At 47.0% G+C, this 20,107-nt stretch overlaps 1 protein-coding gene across 4 annotated transcripts in view; it reads left to right on the top strand.

The window, feature by feature from the left end:
• The window catches only part of LOC138756797 (PALM2-AKAP2 fusion protein-like), a 194,128-nt gene that overhangs the window by 34,361 nt on the left and 139,660 nt on the right, over positions 1-20,107 (top strand). The window contains exon 2 of one of the 4 annotated variants that reach the window (XM_069923209.1): positions 6,404-6,508. The exons of the other annotated variants lie outside the window; for them this stretch is intronic. The gene's annotated coding sequence lies outside the window, so the exon portion shown is untranslated. The remainder of the gene's footprint in view (positions 1-6,403; positions 6,509-20,107) is intronic. 4 annotated transcript variants of the gene reach the window in all.

The following is a 20,107-nucleotide window of genomic DNA, read 5'->3' as shown; positions in this document are numbered from 1 at the left end:
AATCCTATTTGCCCCATTACAGAAAAGGTGTGGAGGCTTTGGAAAAAGTGCCGAAAGGATTTATGAGGATGCCTCCTGGATTAGAGTTTGAGCTTTAAAGAGAAGTTGGAATAATTTGGGTTGTGTTCTCTGAAATGTCAGAGCCTGTGGGTACACCTGATAAGCTTACAAAATTGAGAGAGATTTGGATAGGGTGAACAGAATCATTTTTCTCCATAGGGGTGGGGGGGGGAATAAAATACTAGAGGACATGCATTTAAGAGATGAGGGGGAAGGTGTGGGCAAGTTTTTTATTTACTCGTGTAGGTGCCTGGAATGGCCTGCCAGTAGAGGTGGATGTAGATGCAACAGTAGTGTCTAAAAGGCTTTTAGGTCAACACATAGATATGGATCACATACAGGGAGAAGAGATTTACTTTAGTTTGGCATCCTGTTTGCTGCAGACATTATGGGCCAAAGGCCGTTTTCCGGTCCTTTATTATTCTCTGTCCTATGCAGTACATAGGGCAGTATGGTACTACTGGAGATTTGTCCTTCAGGTGAGATATTGCCCAAGCAGACCCTCATGGATATAAAAGATCGAATGGGATTGTTTTGAAGTAGGACACCAAAATTGTCCTCAGTGAACCAAGAAGTCAATATTTCTTCTGACTTATCTGGTTATTTCCATATTGCTGTTTGTGGCAGCAGCTGTGATTCCTCTTAGGCAACTGTTTGCAAATGCTTCCTTGTCCTTGAAGTATTTTAGGTTGTGTAAGATTCTATAGAAATGCACGATCCTTTCTCCAAATATGATCATGGAGGAACTATGCTCAACTGACCTGTTCAAAAGGATTCGAGTTACTTCTGGGGCAGTTGTGCAAATAACATAGTTTAAAAGTAGTGGTGTTGTTGGTAGCCCATTAACCTGAGGCTTTACCCTTTATGCAGGCAATTCATTTAATGAAATTTCAATCCAAAATGAGTTGTAAGTACTATCCATTAACTGAGATCTGTCATTTAAACTTCAGCGGAAAGCGAGAAGTGAATTAAATTGATTTTTGCTATCCAACATTTACCAGTCTGAGTTTAGTTTCCATTCCACTAAGGTTAAAGGAAAGTTGTCAGTGACAAGTAAGACAACAGCCAGAAGATGATTGGATAACTCGCTGCCTAACAAGCGCGGTGACAATGCTACTGCAGGTGGCTGAGATTAATTGGGTGCTATCCTTCATTGCATTTTCTTGGGGAAATCACCTGACTTATTGGCTGTTGATCTATTGAAATAAATATCAACATAACCTTGCAAACTGGCTTGATTATTGAAATTTGCAGTGTTATTGGTAATTGAAAAAAAATTACAGTTGGACATCCAGTCATGCGGCACAGAACAGGCCCTTCTGACCCCTTTGTCCTTGCTCACCAAGTTGACAAACTGAACAGTGTTTTTTTTTCAGCCTTTGAATGTTACTGAGAAGATGGTGGATGTTATGTAAATGCAAGATTTTTGTGCCATTAACTCTTAATGTGCAAACCAATAAAAAAACACCCCACCCCATGTTGGTTATTTGCATAAATTGGATAGAACTGCCAACTGTGGGTAAAATGTTTGATAAAATCCTGCATCAACTAACAACATAATACATGTATGTTTATGGTTTTACAAATATTACCAGAGCTTATGCTGAATAGGTGTTGGCCTCTGACTGGAACAGTTATAGTGAGCTTGCTGATGTTTTATCCTGCCTCGAGTCATCACACAGAGCAGTAAAGTAAGCAGGCAGAGTTTTCAGACACCTGTCTATAGCCACTTTCAGGTGCATTCTCCGCCAAGAATGCGCCTGCAGAAGCGGATTCAGACCTGTCGAATGGACATTCAGGTGGCAGTGCTGACAGCCTAGCGCTGGCCACCTGAAAGGGACAACTGCCAGACGGTGCCTCAGAGCACACTCCAGCTCCTGTCCCTTCGGGCCGGTCAGCGCTGGGGCGGCCGGCTCGGGCCGGTCAGCGCTGGGGCGGCCGGCTCGGGCCGGTCAGCGCTGGGGCGGCCGGCTCGGGCCGGTCAGCGCTGGGGCGGCCGGCTCGGGCCGGTCAGCGCTGGGGCGGCCGGCTCGGGCCGGTCAGCGCTGGGGCGGCCGGCTCGGGCCGGTCAGCGCTGGGGCGGCCGGCTCGGGCCGGTCAGCGCTGGGGCGGCCGGCTCGGGCCGGTCAGCGCTGGGGCGGCCGGCTCGGGCCGGTCAGCGCTGGGGCGGCCGGCTCGGGCCGGTCAGCGCTGGGGCGGCCGGCTCGGGCCGGTCAGCGCTGGGGCGGCCGGCTCGGGCCGGTCAGCGCTGGGGCGGCCGGCTCGGGCCGGTCAGCGCTGGGGCGGCCGGCTCGGGCCGGTCAGCGCTGGGGCGGCCGGCTCGGGCCGGTCAGCGCTGGGGCGGCCGGCTCGGGCCGGTCAGCGCTGGGGCGGCCGGCTCGGGCCGGTCAGCGCTGGGGCGGCCGGCTCGGGCCGGTCAGCGCTGGGGCGGCCGGCTCGGGCCGGTCAGCGCTGGGGCGGCCGGCTCGGGCCGGTCAGCGCTGGGGCGGCCGGCTCGGGCCGGTCAGCGCTGGGGCGGCCGGCTCGGGCCGGTCAGCGCTGGGGCGGCCGGCTCGGGCCGGTCAGCGCTGGGGCGGCCGGCTCGGGCCGGTCAGCGCTGGGGCGGCCGGCTCGGGCCGGTCAGCGCTGGGGCGGCCGGCTCGGGCCGGTCAGCGCTGGGGCGGCCGGCTCGGGCCGGTCAGCGCTGGGGCGGCCGGCTCGGGCCGGTCAGCGCTGGGGCGGCCGGCTCGGGCCGGTCAGCGCTGGGGCGGCCGGCTCGGGCCGGTCAGCGCTGGGGCGGCCGGCTCGGGCCGGTCAGCGCTGGGGCGGCCGGCTCGGGCCGGTCAGCGCTGGGGCGGCCGGCTCGGGCCGGTCCCCACACTGATCCCGCAGCCCCACTCTCTCGCCATAGCCTCGCGGCGGCCGTCCTGCCCAAACTTCCCACACCAGGGGGCAGGGGCAGTCGGGAAGGGAGCTGTCAGGCAGTCACCAGCTGATTGTCATCCCTTATATTCACACTATGAACCATATCAATCAAAATTCACAAACATTTCCCTCTTAAATATACACAGTGTCATTTTCTCCCCTTCTTTCCCCACTACCTTCCCTCCCCCCTTCACCCCCCTCCAAACCCATTAAACATTCAACATATACAATACAATAAACCCATTAAACAATGTCATCACACAATGAAATAAACAAGAAAAATGTGTCATCTACTTTTACACACTGGGTCAGTTCATTTCGCCTTCTTCTCATTCTATCATTTTAGGGGGTAGAGGTCCATGGTAGGACTTCTCTGTTGTGTTCCATGTACGGCTCCCAAATTTGCTCAAATAATGTGACTTTATTTTTTTTAATTATATGTTATTTTTTCCAATGGAATACATTTATTCATTTCTATGTACCATTGCTGTATTCTCAGGCTATCTTCTGATTTTCCAGGTTGACATAATACATTTTTTTGCTACAGCTAAGGCTATCATAATAAATTAATTTTGTGCTTCATCCAGTTTGAGGCCTAATTCTTTACTTCTTGTATTACTTAGAAGCAAGATCTCTGGATTTTTTGGTATGTTGTTTTTTTGTGATTTTCTTTAATACCTGATTTAGATCTTCCCAAAACTTTCTCACTTTCTCACATGCCCAAATTGCATGTACTGTTGTTCCCGTTTCCTTCTTACAGCGAAAACATCTGCCTGATACTGTTGGGTCCCATTGTCATCCCCTTAGCAGCCACTTTCAGGCGGCTGCATTCAGGTGCCGGGGGGACCTCAGTGCTCTGACGATTATCCCTCCTGGAGGAGGGTTACCAAGTGTGCCTCGCAGGCGCCTCCTACGCTTTGAGGTGGCCTCCCGACAGCCGCATAGAGATCAAATATGCGGCTTTACATCAGGATATTTTGGCCACCTGAAAGTGCCTTATGATTGCATTCTCATTTAAACCAGTGAAGCTAGAAGATCGGAGGGTGAATAAAGAGAGAAGCCTTTCATGGTAGTGTCTACCTGAGGAAGCAGATTTCTCTAACATCTCATGGAAAGCAAGCACAGTTCTTTACTGAACTACATGTTCCGACTACATGTTTGTGCTCTATCCAAGATTAACCCACAGTTCCAGGATGGCCTGAGCTGGACCCCTTTGTGCTCATCCATGCCAATGCTGAGTAACCATGCAGCTGCCTTCTGTGATCCTGAGCTGTATCTGATAAATCAGACCCTCCCACCACCTCTTGGTTTGTCCATTTGCCTCTGGCTGTGAAAGGGGCTCAGCAGAGAATGGGGTTTGGATTCAATGTCCACCCCATCCCAACCTTTTGTAAACCAACAAATGTCTAAATTGAGTGGTTCAGCAAAGTGCTGAAGAGTTTCCAGTCACTTTGGGATGGTGAGCAGAATGAGGGACATTAATAATTGTCATTTTGTTTATTTGCAGCATATTTCACAGAGGAGTTCTCAGCTTTTTGTTTCCTGCTGATTCAACCTTTATTAGGTCCAGTCAAGGTGACCTATTTGCTGATTCAGTTTACCCATCCATTCATTCAGGCCAAATCAGCAAATTAACAGCAGAAAAATATCCATATTGCAAGTCTGGAATTTGGTGGAAGTTTGTGCTTGGCAGATTGCCATTTCCCTTGTGATGTGAGAATGTTCAGCACTCGTGTGTCAGAATGGAGAGCAAAATCTAGGCTGAGGTTTCTGGTACAGTGGGGGTAGCTTTACTGCTTGGTTGGATTAACTGAAACACCAAATCCCACGTTCGAGTTGGGTTATTTGTGGCTTGTCTTAGATTCAGGTTGAAGCAAATCCAAAACGTTGGTTGACCTTTACTCTCTTTGGATGCTGCGTGACCTACTGAATTTCTCCAGCACACCTTGTGTATTGTTTCTGCCCACCATACCTTTCTCAGGATGTCCCAAGCCATCAGAAATAAAGCACTTTGGTGAAAAGTGGGCACTGCTCAAAGATATGAAGCCTTGCAGATGGAAATGACATCATCTGGGCGAATGGCATTGAGTCCGAGATGGCTAACCACAAATAAAAGTCAATCCACCCCAGAGGTCCATGCTATTTGTGTCAAGATTATTTAAGTGTTAACAAGGGATGGTTCTGCTGCCCAAACAAGGAAGAGCGCTACCCTCCTTAAATAACACCACATAATCTATTGCGTCCATGTGAAGGGCAAAGAAAGCCTCACTGATGGTTCATTTCACGAAGGTGCTGGAGAATTTCAGCAGGCCACACAGCATCCATGAAAAGTAAATGGCAGTCAGCTCTTCGAGTGCTGAAAACTGGGCAAATGTCTAAATGAAAGGAAGGGGAGGAACATGGGTAAGAGTATTGGGTGAATACAAGTGGGAGGATAGAAGAGAAAGATGCTGAGAAGTGATAGGGAAGAGGCCAGAGGGCTAAGAAAGATGGCTGTCAGGAGAAGGAGGTGGGGAACTGGAGGAAGGGAGACGGGGATGAACAATAGAGAGAGACATGAGGAGGAGGTTAACGGAAATTGGAGGTCCGATCTTGAAGCCATCTGGTTGGAGACTGCTGCGATGAAATATAATGCTCCTCCAATTTGTAGGTGGCCTCCACTTTGTGGACTGGGCGAGACCAGAGCATCTTCAGATTTACTTGTTCACATTCAATGACACTTCATCCCAATGGCGCAATATGATAGTAGTCCCTAAGGAGACCATTCAGTCCTGTGAATCCATACCAGCTCTACCTAATAGTAATCCAGCTAATCCTGCACCCCAGTTCTCGCCCCAAAGTCCTGCAATTATTTTTTTAAACTTTCAGATGAGTGCAACATTGCCTTAGTTCAGATGGTGAGAATTGGCTTCTGCTAATTGGGATGGTCCTATTCCAAATGTCACCATTTTCCCGTGGGAACCTATCTTTGGCATCATTTGTTAACATTTTACAAACCCTTGCATGAATTCTGGTGGGAGGATGGGATGTAAATAGACTGGACCACCCACACAAAAAGGCAGACTTTGCTGTTGTGGGTGTCATACAAACTTCTGGGGACTGATTGTTGGCTTTAGTTTTGTGTTCAGCAGCATGTTGTCAGTGTGTCAGCCTTGAGAAACTGTAGCTAAGGGGTGCTGGAACTCTGAGACAACAATACATATGGCAAGTGGGTTCAACTTGTGACTGACAATTCAAAACTTTGGTTTTAATGTTTTAATGCAGAAATTGGATTAAATGCATCCTCGGGAGGGGTTTACTACACTTGGGTGGGAGTTGATATGGTACTGACAGTAGCCTTCCCTGGGAGTCAGTGAGTGAACAGGGTGTGCTGCTTACAAACATTTAATGTTCAATCACTGGGGACCAGAATCTGTAGCTCTCTGCCCTCTGTCTGCAGCACAAACCAAGTCCTTGGAAACAGACACCACCGCTGTTCCCAGCACATTGCCCAGAACGACATGACATTCCAGATGCTGGACGTGCATGCTCCACTTGTGTCTGTGTGAGTAGCAAGGTTACCTCTCTGCTTGCAGGTCATAGAAACTTTCAGGCTGGCACTCAAATGCAGTCGTGGGAGAGTGCTGCACTGCCAGAAGTACAATCTTCAGTTGAGCTTTTAAAATAAGTTACAGTAAAACCCCTGGTATTCAGCACCTATGGGGATTGGTAGATAGCAAGTAAGTGAATTTTCTGGTTGCTTGAGACCGTGTGTTCACAAAATAAAGGAACAGAAGTAAGCCATTCGGCCCATCGACTCTACTCTGCAGATTGCTGTTGCGTGATTGGCGAACTAACAGCGAGGCACGCCAATTTTAAACTTTCGTATTTTTTTACCTATTTATTTTCTGCTTTTTTTTTTGCCAGTTACTTGGGGCTGGTTGTTGGTAACAGGAATTTGATTGTATTAACATTTTGCCTGACACCAGTTCAGCAAAATATCTCTAGAAGTTTGTGATGGTCCCTTGGCTAAATTTTCTGATGGTTTAAAAGTTGTCTGGGGGAGTTTGCTGTGCAAAACTTGGCTGCTATGTTCCTGCAAAAAAACACTGGCTACATTCACGAAAGTGCATCTTTGACTATAAAGTGTCTTGGACACCCTGAGGTCATAATTGGCATCATGTGGTTTTAAGTTTTTTAAATTAAAGCTAACAGTTAAATGGATGTTGTCCAAATGGATCGACTTTGACCAAGTTTCTCAGGATTGCCTCCAGCTCCCAGTTCTACTGTGAAATGGCCTGGGATCTGTGGAGGCACAGTGGTATGGCAGGAAGTGGAAGAGACATTTAGATGTCCACATGAGTGTGCAGGGTATGGATGATGATTAGTGCAACATTATTAAAGTGCCAGTGACCCGGGTTTAAATTCAGCATTGTCTGTAAGGAGCTTGGACATTCTCCCCAAGACCTGCGTGGGTTTTCTTTGGGTGCTCTGGTTTGGTCCCACCCTTTAAAATGTACGGGGTTAACTGGGTGCAATTGAGCAGCACAGGGCCCTCTACTGTGATGTATTAAAAACAAATCAAGATATGGATTATGTGCTGGCAGATGGGACTATTTTGATTTGACATCATGATAGCCACAGACACCATGTTCCATGCAAGTTTTGCTGCCTCCCTTCAATCCTGACCTTGGTTGCTGTCTGTGTGGAGTTTGCATACACACTGGTAATCCTAGGTGTTCCAGTCCTCTCCTACATTCAAAGTGTAGGTCACTTGTCAGCTGTAATTTCCCCCATGGTGTCAGTGGTTTGGAGTCAGAGTGCAGTTGATGGAGCATGTGAGAGGGAATAGGTTAAGGAAAATGAATATGAGATTAGAACTAATGGCAATCATAGACTTGATGGCCTGAATGACCATCTATACCATGACAAGATGAGATTGGATGAACTGTGTAAATTCAATCATTGGTATTAACCTTCACTGCAAGAGAGCATGGACTACTGCTCCATCTCGGCACATTCAGTAGGATAATAAAAACTGAGTAAAGATCCCATTCTATAATAATCAATGCATTGCCATCCTAGGCCCATCACCTGCCCCATTACCACATCCCACAGTATGTGCTGTGACCCTAATCCCAGGGACTTCCCAGCTCAGAGAAGGAATCTCCTAATGCACCCAGTAAATGCTGAAAACAGATGTCAGGCACAATGTTCCTTACCTACTTGAGGTTGAAGTTGCAGGTAGTCAAAATTCTGAGGAAAGTGAAAGGAAATGTTAATAATAACATCTTGAATCCAAAGCAGAAAAAAAATTCAGTAAGTGCCACAAGAAGAAAGTATCGTGGACTCCAGAACTTGGAGAGAAGGGTTGATTAGAAGAAGGGAAAGGACTAGAGGAACTTTTGAAGAAGCACCAAAATATGCTTAAGTTAAATAGCCCTTGGGAATTGTGTGAGAGGCTTATTTGTAATTCAAGTCACAACTCCATTTTTGACACCATAATAAAATATAGCATCAACTTTTTTTCATAATAGCAGGATGGGTGAATGGGAAATCAGTGACAGGAATGCATTAAGTGACAAGAGAACAGCAGTGAGGACTATAAGACTTGTCTGTATTGCTCTTTGGCAAAGGGATGAAGACCTTACAGGAAACTTTATAGGAGACTGAAAGCAATAGATAACAATTCTCTGATGTGAGAAATTACAGAAGTGGATAAAGGGTGGATAATGTGTCTGAGATGTAGGAAAGGGAGTGGAGGCAATGAAGAATATACAAAGAAAGCAAAAGAATACATGGGGGGGAAAAAAAATCCCAAAATGGCTCCAGCTGGAAGAAGGCAAGTGCCAAAGACAAGGCAATATTAGTAGAGAGAAACCAGCTCAAGAAGACAACATACATGAGGTCAGAGGTTCTATATATGCAGCCCATTTGAAATGGAAAGAACTGTTTATTCTTCATCTTTAATTGCCTTTGAACTGAGTTCAACTGTCAGCATCCTTCTCTAAACCAGTTGAGGTTGTACTGCTCAGATTAATGTTAATTGAATTGTTTACTCTCATGTGTACTGAAAACATTGTTTTGTGTGCTCTCCAGTCTAGTCTGTCTATCCATGAGCACAACAGGTTGTGAAAAATAAACCAGAAGTGTAGAAAATATTGTTACTGTGGTGGTGCAAACTGGCTCCACTTGTTACGTGCAGTCAGTGGAGCTGACATGGCAAAGGTGGCGTCGCAAGTCCTTCTCTTCCGGTACAGACCAGAAGTATGTGCACACACTTATGTCAGCGTGACGTGAGTTCCGGGATGTAAGGGGCGGGCACCAGAGGACCTTAAAGGCTGCAGCATGAAACTTGAAGAAAACTAGTCGTGCTTAATGAGCTCACAACCTACTCGCTGCACTCATGCACATACTACCACATTACAAAGAAAAATGTTCAAAACTGGGCAAGAGCAATATAATTTTATTATTGAGAGGTGTTGTCAGTAATCTGACAATAATGGGTAAGAAACTTTCAATCTGGGTGTGTGTATTTTCAAATTTGTGTTCCTTCCTGCTTGAGCATTGGAAAATGCTTGGTGAGGTAGAAGTTAAAGCTGATCAAATAGAAGTTTCACTTGATGCATGATAAAGCTTGGAATGAAGTGTCCAGGGAAGCAAATAAAGCTAATTCTATCTGGAATTTTAAGGAGGAGTTAAATGATTGTGATAAAATCAATAAAGGCGTCAAGATTATGAGGTGCCTATATTGTCCAGATGGCTTTCATCCTTTTGTAGTTTAAAAAAAGAACAATTTCCATTACATAAACCTCCTTGTTATGGATCAGCAATTTAAGGAACACGATAGAGAATCCAGATGAGCTCAGAACTTTTAAAGGCTCGTTGGTATTCATCAAAGATTTTCTACCATGTGTTCACAAAATCTACTCCACAGTAAACAAGCAGGATGCAGATTAATTCCAAAAGTACATGCATATTCTTTGATTTTTTTTTTTTAACTCCTTGGTTGGTGGTGTCATCTGTGACTTGGTCAATAGTTGCTTTCAGGTGGAAGACCTGGAAGAGTGTGGCTCCAGAGACAGCTGCAGGTGTGTGCGAAGCAACATTCAGGTGGCAGCGCTAAAAGTGCTGTCCTGGCACCAGAAAGGTCCGCAGTGGGGAGAGGCGCCGCAGAGCAAACGCCGGCTCCTGTCAACTGTAGCCGTAGTCCTGCCTGCTTTTAGGTGCCTGGGGGGAAGTGCTCGGAAGTGGAGAATACACCTACCCCAGGAGGGTTGGGTAAGTACTACTCGCGGTTACTCGTGTCTGTGTCAGAAAGTTGTGGTGTCAAATCCCACTCCCAAGAACTTGAGCCCAAAATCTAGTCTGATGCTTCACTTTGATTTAAGAGAGAACAGCAAGATCAGAGCTGTTGACTTTCAAAGGTAATGTTGAAGTTCTGTCTCTTATTCATTTGGGCTCTATTTCAAAGCTGAACATGGAGTGACTTTCCTGTGACATGGACAATATAATCATTTGCTCAACGTTACAGTTTAACAACACGTTTTTTGGTCATTATTCTGTTACTTTTTGAGTTCTTGCAATGAGAAGGCACTTTCAGGTGGCCAACTGCCCCGCTTGTAAAGCCTCATATTTTGGCAATATGCGGCTAATTGGGAGGCCACGTGAATGTGCAGGCGGCCTCTGCAAGGCGAACTTTGTAATCCTCCTCCGAGAGGGATAATCACCGCAGCACAGTGGCATCTCCAGCCATCTGAATGCAGCCGCCTAAAAGGGGCTGCATTCGGAATGACAGTCAGCTGGCGAGCACCTGACAGCTCCTGTCCCAGTTGCCCCTTCCCCCGGTCGGTGCAGGTCGTTGGGGCAGGGGCAGCTGGCTGGGCTGTCGGTGCAGGGACTGCAGGGCTGGAGCAACCGGCAGGGGAGAAGGGGACTGGAGCGGCTGGCAGGGAGAAGGGGGATGGCCAAACAATACCAGTACCTGACTTGAGTGCCGTACCCCCCTTCTCCCCCGCCAGCTGCTCCAGCCCCCCCCTTCTCCCCCGCCGGCTGCTCCAGCCCCCCCCTTCTCCCCCGCCGGCTGCTCCAGCCCCCCCCTTCTCCCCCGCCGGCTGCTCCAGCCCCCCCCTTCTCCCCCGCCGGCTGCTCCAGCCCCCCCCTTCTCCCCCGCCGGCTGCTCCAGCCCCCCCCTTCTCCCCCGCCGGCCGCTCCAGCCCCCCCCCCCTTCTCCCCCGCCGGCCGCTCCAGCCCCCCCCCTTCTCCCCCGCCGGCCGCTCCAGCCCCCCCCTTCTCCCCCGCCGGCCGCTCCAGCCCCCCCCTTCTCCCCCGCCGGCCGCTCCAGCCCCCCCCTTCTCCCCCGCCGGCCGCTCCAGCCCCCCCCTTCTCCCCCGCCGGCCGCTCCAGCCCCCCCCTTCTCCCCCGCCGGCCGCTCCAGCCCCCCCCTTCTCCCCCGCCGGCCGCTCCAGCCCCCCCCTTCTCCCCCGCCGGCCGCTCCAGCCCCCCCCTTCTCCCCCGCCGGCCGCTCCAGCCCCCCCCTTCTCCCCCGCCGGCCGCTCCAGCCCCCCCCTTCTCCCCCGCCGGCCGCTCCAGCCCCCCCTTCTCCCCCGCCGGCCGGCAGAGCGATCAGTGTGGGTACATTCCACGGGGGATGTCCCCACGCTGATAGCCCGCGCTGGCAGTCCTAGCTGACAGCCAGCCATCCTAACTTGACAGCCCAAGGGACAGGAGCCGGAGTGCAGCCTGATGCAGTTGTCCCTTCAGGTGGCCAGAGCTGCGCTTTCATTGCTGCCACCTGAACGACAATTCAAAGGGCTGCTTCCAGTTCTTCAGGCTCATTCTTAGCGGAGAATCCATGTGAAGAAGCCTAGAAAGATGGGGATGATATTTCCTGATTTGCACACCAGTGCATATATTTCAACACATGAGGCTGTTCTGAGATAATATCATTAGCCCCTCACACACTTGCAAGTGAACCCAGGAATTGATGGCCAATCGGCCTTAAAAGAGTCTATCGTGAAAGCAAAATCTGCTCCATACTGGCGTCAGATAATGTCATCTCATGCTGGGGATTGACAGCCTTGACCCCAGTACAATCCCCGGCATCTGAAGACACCGGCATTGCCATCATTCAAGTGTGAAACTGGCAATTGCATTGTGGGATTGAAATGACTGTAGTTTTTGCATAAGTGGAAGAAAAGATTAAAATGAAGGCATAAACTTTGTTGTGGGAAAATCACAATGGAGGGAGAGAGAGAGGCAATAAATAGTAATAGTGGACAATTTGTAAAGACTGTGGAAAAGAGCAATGGCAGACATGACTTCCCAGAATGCTGTACAACAGAGAAACCCCTCCATCAATGCCTTGTTCATGCAACCATGCATCCAGCCCTTTCTCTGCTACATGGAATTCATGAGGGCAGGTCCACCATTGCTCCCCCCCCAAGGTACAAACTTTCCCATGCTACATAAATTGTACAAACTTTCCCATGCTACATAAATTGTACAAACTTTCCCATGCTACATAAATTGTACAAACTTTCCCACGCTACATAAATTGTTCTAAAGCGCTACCAATTTTCCTACTCTGCTTTAAAAATTGTCTGCTATTGGTATTTATGGCTAGCTCTTTCCCATGGTCCCTTATAAAGGTTTATATAGGTAAGCAAATTAACAACAGGGGCTGAAGGGCTCATACTGTGCTGTACATAAAGCTTAATTATGTTATAATTGGGAATAATTAATTTTGTTCAAATATAAGATCATAATTCATTGATCAGGACTTAGGCCAGGTCCACCATCGCTTGATGCTTCATGACGTCACTGGTAGAAGGTAGAACAGTCCTAACCCCATGGATGGCCCCTTGTGAGTGTGAAAGCGTTCAGAATCCCAGTCATGAGTGGTCAAGTGTGAAAACCCAAACCCCCATTCTTATCCCAGCACACTGAATGACCAATTTAGTGGGACACGAGTGTAAAAGCGAATATTGTTTCACAATAATCAGACATGCAATCTATTGCAACAATGTTAGGTGAGCACATGGAGGAAATTGGGAGTTGCAGAGCTGAGGGATTAATAGCCTGAATACACCTGAGATTGTCTGATCTCGGAAGGTAAGCAAGTTCAGGCCTGGTCCTGAAGTGGGAACTGCTTAGGAACACCAAGTGCTGTAGGTTTCTGTGAGGGGTGCTGGACAAAGTGGTGACTCTCTACTTGCCTTACAGTTGGCAAAGTTAAAGAATTTCATGTATGTCACATTCTTTAAAAAAAAATGTAGTATTACCTGACAATAATGGAACCTTTGCTCTGGAGAGTCTTTACCCTGAGTCCCATTCCAGTACCCGTACTCCAGAACGAATGATGTTCACACTGTCCAGAGTGCAGTGCTTTGGAGGATAGTTAAACTGAAGCCCTGTTCCAGCTCTTGACTGTGTACATGAGATCCTGTAGCACAATTTCACAGAAGAGAAGTTCTCACGGTAACTTGGCCAATATTTATTCTATGTTCAATATCACTAAACAGGTTATCTAACCATTACCACATCGCACTTTGTGGCAGTTTTCTGTGCTTAAATTGACTTTTTCAGCTCTTACATTAGAGTGTGAACTATAAATTATGTCTGCTTTTTGCTGCAAAGTACAATGGAGATCATTAAAAGAGATGTCAAAGGTGTGATACAAGTCTTTTCCTTTTATTTTTCTGAATTTTCATGTCCCATTTGCTCGCCCACATTGGGATAGAACTCCATTAGCTAGCAGAGTTTTGTCATGATCACAGCACCGATTTTTGTTACACATCCTTGTATATTCATGGTGACTCGTGTTGAACTGAGAGAAATGTCTCATTTTGCTTGGAAACTTTCCTAATAGGCAGATAGTAGCAAGAGCATGCTAATTGTACTAAATAGAGTTGATGTTGATTTTATTTAACAGAATTGTTACTGTTTGAAATAGTTAAAATTCACCAAAGCCAGTTCTCATGAACGTTTGCAATTTTTGAGTAGTGTTCCTTTTGACATTGCTGGGCTTTTCATACCTACAGCACTTGGCTGTAGCCCTGTCAGACATTTTATCCCTTGTTCATATTTACAAGTTTCGGATATGGAGAGCTGGACAGATGAAAGAACTGATGATGTGCCAAAATTGGAAGCAATTGAAAGTTGTCCTTGGCATATAGTGCAAGGCATATAATGGTTTGGAAAGGATCATGATAAATGTTGATTATCTCAAGACGTCTGTTTCAAAGCTGATGTGTTGAGGGAATTGATATGAACAGTTTTGAGGGAAACTCTTTAAATATAGTAAACTCCCACAAACAGTTTTTTGTTCCTTCAGTACAACGTTGTCTCTAAACTTTCTGCCCAGAATCATGAGAGTGTTTGATTCGCATTTTTCACATGGAATTCTCTCCAGAGGTCATGGTAAATTTCAAAGAAGCGATTTTGTATCCATCCCTTCCGATGAGGCCTGAGAACAAGGCTCCTTCTGCTCTCTCAAATGCATTAAAAAAAATCTCATGGCATGGTTTGAGATTTTCACCAGTGTCCCAGCCAGTAATTGTGCTTCATCCAACAGCAAATAAAACAGATGATCTGTTCATTATTATATCATTTATGTGAATTGGTGCACATAAATTGGTTGCCAGTATTACAATTATGTCCTCACTTTGCAGAACTTTATTGGTAATAATACACTTTGAAATGGCTTTTGTTTTAATGGCTTTCTGAGATGCATTTTGGCTAATTTGCTGATAACCATACAGTTGCCCTCACCCTAGTGTACGTAATGCTGGGCTCCTGTCTTCTTATCATTGGCTTGGCTTCGCGGATGAAGATTTTTGGAGGGGGTAAATGTCCACGTCAGCTGCAGGCTCGTTTGTGGCTGACAGGTCCGAAGCGGGACAGGCAGACTCGGCTGCAGCGGTTGCAGGGGAAAATTGGTTGGTTGGGGTTGGGTGTTGGGTTTTTCCTCCTTTGTCTTTTGTCAGTGAGGTGGGCTCTGCGGTCTTCTTCAAAGGAGGTTGCTGCCCGCCGAACTGTGAGGCGCCAAGATGTACGGTTTGAGGCGATATCAGCCCACTGGCGGCGGTCAATGTGGCAGGCACCAAGAGATTTCTTTAGGCAGTCCTTGTACCTCTTCTTTCGTGCACCTCTGTCACGGTGGCCAGTGGAGAGCTCGCCATATAACAAGATCTTGGGAAGGCGATGGTCCTCCATTCTGGAGACGTGACCCACCCAGCGCAGCTGGATCTTCAGCAGCGTGGACTCGATGCTGTCGGCCTCTGCCATCTCGAGTACTTCGATGTTAAGGATGAAGGCGCTCCAATGAATGTTGAGGATGGAGCGGAGACAACGCTGGTGGAAGCGTTCTAGGAGCCGTAGGTGATGCCGGTAGAGCACCCATGTTTCGGAGCCGAACAGGAGTGTGGGTATGACAATGGCTCTGTATACGCTTATCTTTGTGAGGTTTTTCAGTTGGTTGTTTTTCCAGACTCTTTTGTGTAGTCTTCCAAAGGCGCTATTTGCCTTGGCGAGTCTGTTGTCTATCTCGTTGTCGATCCTTGCATCTGATGAAATGGTGCAGCCGAGATAGGTAAACTGGTTGACCGTTTTGAGTTTTGTGTGCCCGATGGAGATGTGGGGGGGCTGGTAGTCATGGTGGGGAGCTGGCTGATGGAGGACCTCCGTTTTCTTCAGGCTGACTTCCAGGCCAAACATTTTGGCAGTTTCCGCAAAACAGGACATCAAGCGCTGAAGAGCAGGCTCTGAAAGGGCAACTAAAGCGGCATCATCTGCAAAGAGTAGTTCACGGACAAGTTTCTCTTGTGTCTTGGTGTGAGCTTGCAGGTGCCTCAGATTGAAGAGACTGCCATCCGTGCGGTACCGGATGTAAACAGCGTCTTCATTGTTGAGGTCTTTCATGGCTTGGTTCAGCATCATGCTGAAGAAGATTGAAAAGAGGGTTGGTGCGAGAACACAGCCTTGCTTCACGCCATTGTTAATGGAGAAGGGTTCAGAGAGCTCATTGCTGTATCTGACCTGACCTTGTTGGTTTTCGTGCAGTTGGATAACCATGTTGAGGAACTTTGGGGGGCATCCGATGCGCTCTAGTATTTGCCAAAGCCCTTTCCTGCTCACGGTGTCGAAGGCTTTGGTGAGGTCAACAAAGGTGATGTAGAGTCCTTTGTTTTGTTCTCTGCACTTTTCTTGGAGCTGTCTGAGGGCAAAGACCATGTCAGTAGTTCCTCTGTTTGCGCGAAAGCCGCACTGATTCTGGGAGAATATTCTCGGCGACACTAGGTATTATTCTATTTAGGAGAATCCTAGCGAAGATTTTGCCTGCAATGGAGAGCAGCGTGATTCCCCTGTAGTTTGAGCAGTCTGATTTCTCGCCTTTGTTTTTGTACAGGGTGATGATGATGGCATCACGAAGGTCCTGAGGCAGTTTTCCTTGGTCCCAACAAAGCTTGAAAAACTCATGCAGTTTGACATGCAGAGTTTTGCCGCCAGCCTTCCAGACCTCTGCCGGGATTCCATCCATACCTGCTGCTTTGCCACTTTTCAGTTGTTCACTTGCCTTATATGTCTCATCCCGGGTGAGGACCTCATCCAGCTCTAGCCTTAGGGGCTCTTGAGGGAGCTGGAGCAGGGCGGAATCTTGGACTGAGCGGTTGGCACTGAAAAGAGATTGGAAGTGTTCTGACCATCAGTTGAGGATGGAGATCTTGTCGCTGAGGAGGACTTTGCCGTCTGAGCTGCGCAGTGGGCTCTAAAGGCTGTGTACGGCCCCTCACCCCAAGTCCAAAGCCCAAAGCCCGCTGGGCTCCTGTAGTTCAAACTAATCACACAGAAATGCCAGAGAAACTGTGTTGTCCATCAAAGATAAAATCATGAGGATACAATCGCTCAGTAAACTATGGGTTGAGAGCTCATTCCTCGGACAAAGTTAAAGAATTTCGTGTTTGTTGCATTCTATAAATAAATTTCATGTTTGTTACATTCAAGATGTGAGTAAAAAGCAGGTAGGTGCTTGAATTAAAAGAAAGTTCAGTTGAAGGATTACAGACGAAAGGTGTTAATTGGTTATGGAGAGGAGCACAGGAGAGAATAGAATTTTTTTGGGGAGGGTTGGCTGTGTGGATGCAGAGCTGGGGAAAGGAGACAGGGAAAAGCAAAGAGGGAGCCAGAGGGAAAGGAGACCACAGGGAATAGATGAGGGGTGGATCTGGGGAGCTAAAGGAAACTGGAAGTCGACATTAATGCCATCCGGTTGTAGGGTGCCCAGGTGGAATATGAGGTGTTGTTCCTCCAATTTGCAGGTGGTCTCAGACTGGCAGTGCATAAAACAGAGGACAGACATTTTGGTAAGGGAATGGGGCAGGGAATTGAAATGGTTGTCCACTGGGAGTTCCCCGCTGTTGCAGTAGATAGAACCGAGGTGCTCAATGAAATGATCATACAGTTTGCGTCCAGTCTCTGTGATGTAGAGGAGACCATGACTGGAACACTGAATGTATTAGATGACCCCTGCAGATTCACAAGTGAAGTGTTGCTTCACTTGGATGAACTGTTTGGGGTCTGGAATGATTGTGAGAGATGAGATGTGGGCACAAGTGCAGCACCTTCTGTAGCCAAAGGGATTGGTGTCAAGGGGACGTTTGGTGGGAAGAGAGAAGTAGACAAGGGAGCCACAGAGGGACGAGTCCTGGAGGGGAGGTGAGGGAAGATGTGACTGGTGGTAGTTTGTGGTGGAAACTGTGGAGGATAATGTGTTGGATGCAGAACCAGATGGCTTGGTAGATGAGGACGAGGAATCCCGTCCTTGCTACACATGGGAGCAGAGGGGGCCAGGACAAATGTGTGGGTAATGAAGGATATGCAGGTGAAGGTCAAGTTAATGGTGGTAAAGGAAAGCCACGTTATTTGAAGAAGGAGGACACCTTGGATGATCTGGCATGGAAGAAAGACTTCATCCTTTGAGCAGATGAGATGGAGGAATTGAGTGAAAGGAATGAAATCCTTGCAGAGGACAGGGTGTAAAGTGATGTAATTGAGGAAGCTGTGGGCATTTGGCTGGTTTGTAGAAGATGTCTGTCAAGAGTTTGTCACCCAAGATGGAGACAGCGATCGAGAAAGGGGAGCGTGTTGCTAGAAATGGACCAAATGAATTTGAGGTTGGGGTGGAAGTTGGCAGCAAAGCAGATGAAGTCAACAAGCTCATCATGGGTGCATGAAGCAGCACTAAAGCAGTCATTGATGTTGCGGAGGAAGAGATGAGGGGCATTGCCTGTGTAGGCTTGTAGCATGGATTGCTCCACGTAGCCAACAAAAAAGCCGGTATAGCCAGGCTTTAGTGTGGCTACCCATGCTTACCCCTTTAACCTGGAGAAAGTGTGATGAGTGAAATCCACTGTGTGTTCCCCACCCCCTCAATGTCAGCAAATTGAAGGACTTGGTCATTGACTTCAGAAAGCAGGATGGAGCACACACCCTGATCTGCATCAACAGCAGAGATAGTGAAGAGCTTTGCTTTTAGGTGAAAATGTCACCAACAATATGTCTTGGCCCATCCACATGATGCTATGGCCATGAAAGTGCACTCCTGTCTTGTCTCCTCAAAAGCTAAAGGAAATTCATTGTGCCTCCATGACGCTCACCAGTTTTTATAAATGCTGCATTGAAAGTGCCCTATCTGGATGCACCACAGCTTGGGATAGTGAAGACTGCAAGAAAACAGTTTTAAACAGGATTGGCTATCATACAAAGAAACGCCCCATCCGTTTATACTTGTTGCTGACTTGGGAAAGTCGCAAACCTATCCTGGTTGCCTCTCCTTTCAGGCAGAAGATGTGCACACCCTCCAGATTCAAGAACAGTTTCCTTTCCTGCCATTATCAGGCCATTAAAACAGAGCTGTTCTTAATAAAACAATGATGCCCTTGAATGGTTTGAACTGAGTATTTTTTTCTCTGAAACATTAAACTCTGCACTTTTGCTTTGGTTTCCACTACCTATTTTATGTAAGTATGTGTTGACTTGTGTGGATAGCACACAGAACAATGTTTTTCTTGGTACATGTTACAATAAACAATTCAATGATAACATTCTAATGTGTGGTCATTACAGCAACAAATGAAATTTAGCAGCTAATTTCTGTCTCATAAGCTTCTCCAAACACGACATTAAAATATTATCAGATAGCATGTTGTATAATTTAGGAACTGTTCCTTTGGCCCATAATATCTGCGCCAAACATTATGCTCAAATTAAACGGCAGGGAATGTCCTTTGTATATTTATACGTATCCCTCTATACCCTGCATGTTCTTGTGTATATCTAGAATTGTTTTAAACATCACTATAAAATCTGCTTCCACCTTGACCCTGTGTAACCCACTTAAGGCAACTATGTACCACTTTTTTTTTAAATAAAAGCTGATCCATATATTTCCTTTAAACTACCCCTTCCCTCATATACTTTTGTCTGCTTGTATGTGACATTTTCACTCTGGTGGGGAGAGAGGAGTTTCTGACTGTCTACCAGATCAATGCCTCTCATCATTTCATGAGCTTTACCAGGTCCTCCCTCAGCCTCCGATGCTCCAGAGAAAACAAGCCAAGTTTATCTAGTCTCCTTCCAACTCATATAGGGGCAACATCTAGGTAAATCTGTTCTGTACTGTTTCCAAAGCCTCCACATATTTTCTGTAATGGGGCAACCAGAAATGCACACAATGTCTCAATTTGTATGTCTGTAACATGACTTCCTTATTTTTATACTCTATGCATTACCCAATAAAGGCGTACAGCTTTAACACCCTGTCTACTTGCATGGACACTTTCAATGAGCTATGGACCTGGATCCCCAGATCCCTCTATACATAAATGCTGATAAGACCCCAACCATTAATTGGATACTTCCTCTTCCATTTTGCCTCCCAAAGTGTAATGCCTCATAGTTATCTGGATTAAACTCCAGAAAACCAGATGTTAAGAAAACAACAGGTAAAATGATTAACCATGAGAGTGTTCACACTGGGTTTCTAGAATCTTAACACATGGGCAAATTAAAATCATAGTATTATGATGGAATATTTGGGATTTTTTTGCAGAGATAAATTGGGAAAAGTAGAGTAGGTTACATAGATGCACACACTTTAAAACAG

The sequence above is a fragment of the Narcine bancroftii genome, chromosome 1, assembly GCF_036971445.1.
Source record: "Narcine bancroftii isolate sNarBan1 chromosome 1, sNarBan1.hap1, whole genome shotgun sequence".
NCBI lineage: Eukaryota > Metazoa > Chordata > Chondrichthyes > Torpediniformes > Narcinidae > Narcine > Narcine bancroftii.
Note: the sequence above shows the minus strand (reverse complement) of the source record. Positions and strands in the feature narration are given on the sequence as shown.